Raw genomic sequence first — 6,178 nt, 5'->3', positions numbered from 1 at the left:
AAGTTTTTTTATTGTGGTAAAATTCACATAACATAAAATTCACCATTTTAACCATTTTAAAGTATAAATTTGGTGGCATTTAATACATTCACAATATTATACAACCATTACCACTATCTAGTGCCAAAATATATTCTTTACCCTGAAAGGAAACCCATATGCGTTAAGCCATTACTCCCCACTACCCTTTTCCCCCAGCCGCTAGTAACTACTCATCTGCTTTCTATCTCTGTGCACTTGCCTGTTCCGGCTATTTCCTATAATGGAGTCACACAGTGTGTGACCTTTTGTGTTGGGCTTCTTTCACGTAGCATATTTTCAAGGTGCATCCACGTTGTAACATGCATCAGGATTTCATTTTTTTTTAATCACCGAATAACATTCCATACAATGGATGTTCTCTCTTTAAGTTTGTTTTCTATTTCATTGATTGTTGGTCTTATCTTTGTTATTTCCATCCTTCTACTTTCTTCAGATTTTTCAGTTTTTGAGAAGCATGCCTAGATAGCTGAAGTGAAGTGGTACAGTTTTGTTAGTTTTGCTTATATACATTGAGCCTCTGTTTTTAGGTGCACCTAAATTTAGACTTACCAAAGCTAGACACACACGTTTGGTGTTTGGGGCTCCTCCCCTTCCTACCTAGATGGCTTTGCATAATATGGGGATAATAACATTGGTCTTGTCTCATTCATCAGGACGAAAGCACTTTTTAAACTCATGTCTACACTTAAGTATAACTTTATTGTCTGCACCACAGTTATTTTAGATGTGCACGTGGTTTCACAGATATTTTCTCATTTATTTCATACAGCAGACCCATAAGAATTATCTTCATTTTATAGATGATATTTCTGCTACTATAGAATTTCGGAAAGTGACCGTGACGTCAGTACTCAAAGTCCAGTGGTTTTCTGGGCTTGCTTTCTATCTTCACTAGAGCTGCCTCATGCAGAATGGTGTTCGTGGGGTTTTTAGGGCATCGGAATTTCACATTTTCAGACACTGGAGAACATTGCTGCTACTGCCAAAAAGGTTCAGCGTCCTCAAGAGGAAGACCAAGTACAGCTACCAGATCAGCCCCTCTCTGCCTGCACAGAGCTCGACTGCAAATTCGGCTCTGGCTCTCTGCCAATGCACTGTCAGCTTTTACAGAATACTCACTGAATTTGAGTTTTTGTGGGAAAATAAAAGAATTAGTAGATGGACTTTTTCCCAAATGTACTTAGGAAGTAACATTTTACTACGTGCAAATAAATATTTAGCACATGAGGCCTGAGGGAGGAAAGGAACAGAATGATAAAAGTCACAGCAGTATCTGAGTTTTTCATAGGAAGTGTTTTTTTTAATGTTACGTTATAAATTGCTGGCGATAAAAAGAAATTCTGAGTTTAAAAAACCTCCATAATTTTCCATAAATTTTAAATTTTCATATTAGATGGGCTCAACCATACACTTTTTTACACATTTTACCAAAAACATAAATAGGAACTTGTATAATTGATAGTTTCTTAGAATTGTGTTATGAATTAATTGATCTTTTTTGTCTTTCCTAGTGGTACATAAAATAATAAAATAATTAAAGTAATAAAATAATTATGTATTTAATATTAATGGCATTTTAAGTCAATAAAATATGGTATATTAAAGCCTCCTGTAATGATTTTCAAACGTTCATTCATTCATTTATTCAATAGTATATATTGAGTACCTACTCTGTGTTAGGTGCTGTACAAGGCTTCAAGGCTATAACAATAAGCAAGCATTGTTATAGAGGTTTGTAGTCAGGTGAGAAAAACAGGAAAGTAATAAGGTATTAATAATACAGAGTGATAAGAATAATAAAGAAGATGCACAACATTTGAGAAGGTTACTTAGGAATTAGGGGTCAAGAAAGGCTAGCTGAAGTAAATTCCAAACTGAGGCTTGAAGGAGCAAGTAGGATTTGGTCATATCAAAAACAGGGACTAGAGAGGTTATGGACAAAAATGTTTCAGACAAAAGAGTAGGTGCACAGGCCCAGGACAAGAGTTCCAGCAAGAGTGGACCGTTTCAAAGGAATTGATAGCCCATTGGATATCATTAATTATCAACAGTTTTCACTTTTCTTTTGGACAGGGATTCTTAATGTCTGGCCCTGGTCACCATGGGCGTCAGGAGTGGGTATGTGAAACCACTGAAAGCGAATGCGCGTGCTTTGTAAGTGTATGACTCCAAGAAACAGGGTTTACTGCATGCATCAGAGTCTCAAAGTTGGGTCCCTTGAAAAAAAGTTAGGAATCACTGTTCTAAAGTCTCACAGAGTAGAATAAACACGTTGGAAAGGATTTTCATATATTGTATAATTTATATAATCAATAAATTAGTAAGTTAATAAATTAACTGGGTCAGAGGAGGAGAGAGTGGCATCTCTTGTCTACTCCCAACCCACCCTTCAGTCCCTACTCTTCCTGACTCCTGTATAGCCCATCCCTTGCCATTCATCCATTCTTTCACTCGTTCTCCAAATTTTTGAGTACCTGCTGTGTGTCAGAAACTGTTCTAGGAGGTAAAGAGAAGGTAGATGACAAATTAGTCAAGGTCTGTGCCCCCTCAAGTCTACATGCTAATGAGGGAGGGCAGGCTGCATACAAGTAAACAAATAGACAAACAGGGTGGTTTCATATGGTGAAGAGTGCTGTGAAGGCAGGGGTGATAGTCAGAGTCCTTCACAACCCTTATCACACACCCTCAGTAAGTCTAGTTGAGTGGAGCAGTATGCTGGTGAAGAGTCCTGGACACTCTGCCGTGACGGCAATAACCCCTTAGTTGCTGGATCATAGTAAAGTGCATGTGAGGAGGGGGTTTTCAGGGAAGCGGAAAGGTCAGAGTTGTGGGAGACCTCTTGGGGGATTTGAGGAAGTGGCACTTTACCAACCAGTACAGAAATATGTCATTAGTCTAACATCCAGTAATTCTGTACTGGTGCTAACAATTTCATATCAGCTCTGGGGTCATAGTGACAGGCAGTGGGCAGAGGATGCAAGCGGAGGTTACTATAGATAGTAACATTGGAAAAGGCCTCTCAGGAGAAGTGACATTTCAGCTAAGATCTGAATGACAAGAAAGAGAAACTCAAGGAGCAGGTGAGGGGTTGGGAAGAGCATTCTAGCCAAAGAATAGCAAAGGCAAAAATGCTGAGATGCTATAAACTTGACATGTTTTCAGGATGATAAGAAGGCTGATCTTGCTGAAACATTATGCTGAGTGAATGATAAAAAATTGGGTCAGATCATTGACACAGGCCAGATCTTGTGGGGCATGTTAGGCCATGATAAGAAAGCAAAATGAGAAGCCGTGAGGAGGACTTTAAGCAGGGAAATGATATGAGCTGATTTACAATTTTAAGATTACTCTGGCTGCAGTGAGGAGAATAAATTGGGGGGTTAGGGAGAGAGTCACAAAGAGGTTGTTTGAGACTACGGTAGCCCAGACCAAAGTGATGCAGCGGAAATGGAGAGACGTGGGCTGATTGAAGATTTATTTGGAAGTTGTGGTGATTTTAAAGATATGTCCACATATTCTTTGATATGCCTCCCCTCAAGAGGTGGAGCTTAATTCCTTTCCCCTTAAATGTGTGCTGGAGTTAGTCATTTGTTTCTAGCAAGCAGAACATGGCAGAAGTTAGGAGATGTCACTTCTGAAAGTTAGGTTATTAAAAGATAACAGTGCTTCTGTTTGGGGAGCAGGCTGTCTTGCTTTGTTAGATTCTTCACCCTGGGGGAAGCAGCTACCTTGTTATGCTGTAGCTCTGTGTAGAGGCTCATGTGACAGGGACTGAAACCTGCCAAGAACCATGTGAGTGATCTTGGAAGCTGATCTCATCTCCTCCAACTACTCCCCCACCCCAGTTGAGTCTTCAGATGAGACTACAACCATATTAGTCAGGATTCTTCAGACAAACAGAACCAATAGAATAGATAGATAGATAGATAGATAGATAGATAGATAGACAGATAGATAGATATAGATACAGATATATCAGATTTATTATGGGAATTGGTCCACATGATTATGGAGGCTGAAATATGTCACAATATGCTATCTGCAGGATGGAGAACCAGAAAAGCCAATAGTATAATTCAGTCCAGTCTGAAGACCTGAGAAATGAGGGGGCCACTGGTATAAACCTCAGAGTCCAAAGGCCCAAGAACCAGAAGCTTTGACATCCAAGCTCTGGAGAAGATGGATGTCCCAGCTCAAGCAAAGAGAGAGAGAGAATTCATCCTTCCTCCACACTTTTGTCCTACTCAGGCCCTCAGTGAATTGGATGATGCCTGTCCACACTGATGAAGGTTGATCTTCTTTATTTAGTCTACTGGTTCAAATGCAACCTCTTCTGTAAACACTTCCACAGACACACCCAGAAATAATGTTGTCCCAGCTATCTAAGGATCCTTTAGCCCAGACAAGTTGACACATAAAATTACATTACATTACAACAACTCTGGCTGATGACTCAGCTACCAGCTCAAGAGAGACCTTGAGCCAGAGATATCCAGCTATGCCACATCTACATTTCTGACCCACAGAAATTATGAGATAATAAATGTATGCTGTTTTTAACTGCTGGGTTTTGATGTAATTTGTCACTGAGCAATATACAATTAAGACTGAAGAAGAGCCTATGGGACTGACTGATATATTTGGTGCCAGGAGGTGTAGGAGAAAGGTATGGATGAATGAGGATGTCTAAGTTTGGAGTCTGAGCAACTGGATGGTAGTGGTGCCATTTATTGAAGTCTGGAGAGCTTGGAGGACATAACATGTTAGTGTGGGGAAATCAAGAGTTCTGCTTTGCACACATTTTGAAGAGGCTATTAGACATCCCAGTGGGAGTGTTTACCAAGCAGCCAGTCAGTGAGCACAAAGTGAGTGCTCACCAGCCAATCAGTCGTTAAATGTCTAATAAGGGACCACTCTTTTCCATGCCCTGGCGTCATAGTGGGGAAAAGACAAAACCCTTGACTTCAAGGAGCTTCCATTCCATTAGACAACAACAGACCACAAATGTGTAAATAACAAGATGATTTCAGAAACACGGAGTAATGAAAAAAATGGGATAAGATCCAAAGGTTGCTGGAGGTAGGGTGTGCTTCTTTAGCTGGAGAGATCAAGGATGATTTGTTAGAGCCACACTGAGAAATTTGAGCTAGGTGTATACATTTTGGAAACACCAGCATGCTGACGGTATTTAAATCCACTGGAACTGATGATATCTCCATGAGGGAAAACGTAGAAAGAAAAAATATCTCAGAACTAGTCCTAGGGCTTCATCATTTAGGCATCAGTGGCAGGAGGACTCTGCAAACAAGTCCAAGAAGGTAAGAGAAAAACTGGAAGAGAGTAGGATCACAGATTCCAAGAGAGGAAAGTATTTAAAAAGAAGAGAGTGATGATCTATGCCCAACGTGGTTACGAGTTCAGTATGATCATGGCAGAGAAGTAACCACTGGATTTGATAACATGGATGTTATGAGCGGGTTATAACAGCAAATGGTATAGTTGAGCGAAAGGAAGACAAGCTATATTAGAAAGCGTTAAGTAGAGAATGGGAGATTGGAGATAGTCCCTAAAGTTAGTTGCTGAATTAAACAATAATTTTCTTATGCTCATAAACAACAAGTAAAGCATTTGGGCAGGGCTCAGCAGGTAGATTCTTCTGCTCCACATAGTGTCCAACTGGGGTGCCTCAGTGGTATTCAGTTGGTGGCTGGATTAGTCTGGAGTGTCCAGGAAGGTTTCACTCATGTCTGCTGTTTTGGTGGAGTGGCTAGAAAGCTGGCCTTAGCTGGCTCCCTTCCCTCTCCATGTGTTCAGGGCCTTTCTCATGGACACTCCAGTGGGGTGATCAGATTTATTATGCAGAAGCTCAAGGTTTAGGAGCAAGTGTTCCAAGTGACAGGAAGTGGAAGTCGCTGGTCTCTAAGGCTGTGCCTGCAAACTTGAATAGCATTGACTATATTTTATGAATTACAGCATTCACAGAGTCAGCACCAACTTGAGGGGAGGGGTCCCGTGCACCACCTCAGTGGAAGTAGTGTGGAAGAATTTGTAGCCATCGTTGATCTGTTACAAGAGGTGTGAAAAAGGAAGCAACAACTGTTGATGAGTCTTTTGAAGAGTTTTTTGTTTACAGGAG

The sequence above is a fragment of the Equus asinus genome, chromosome 1 (genome assembly GCF_041296235.1).
Source record: "Equus asinus isolate D_3611 breed Donkey chromosome 1, EquAss-T2T_v2, whole genome shotgun sequence".
In the NCBI taxonomy this organism is placed as follows: Eukaryota; Metazoa; Chordata; class Mammalia; order Perissodactyla; family Equidae; genus Equus; species Equus asinus.
This window is presented reverse-complemented; position numbering follows the sequence as displayed.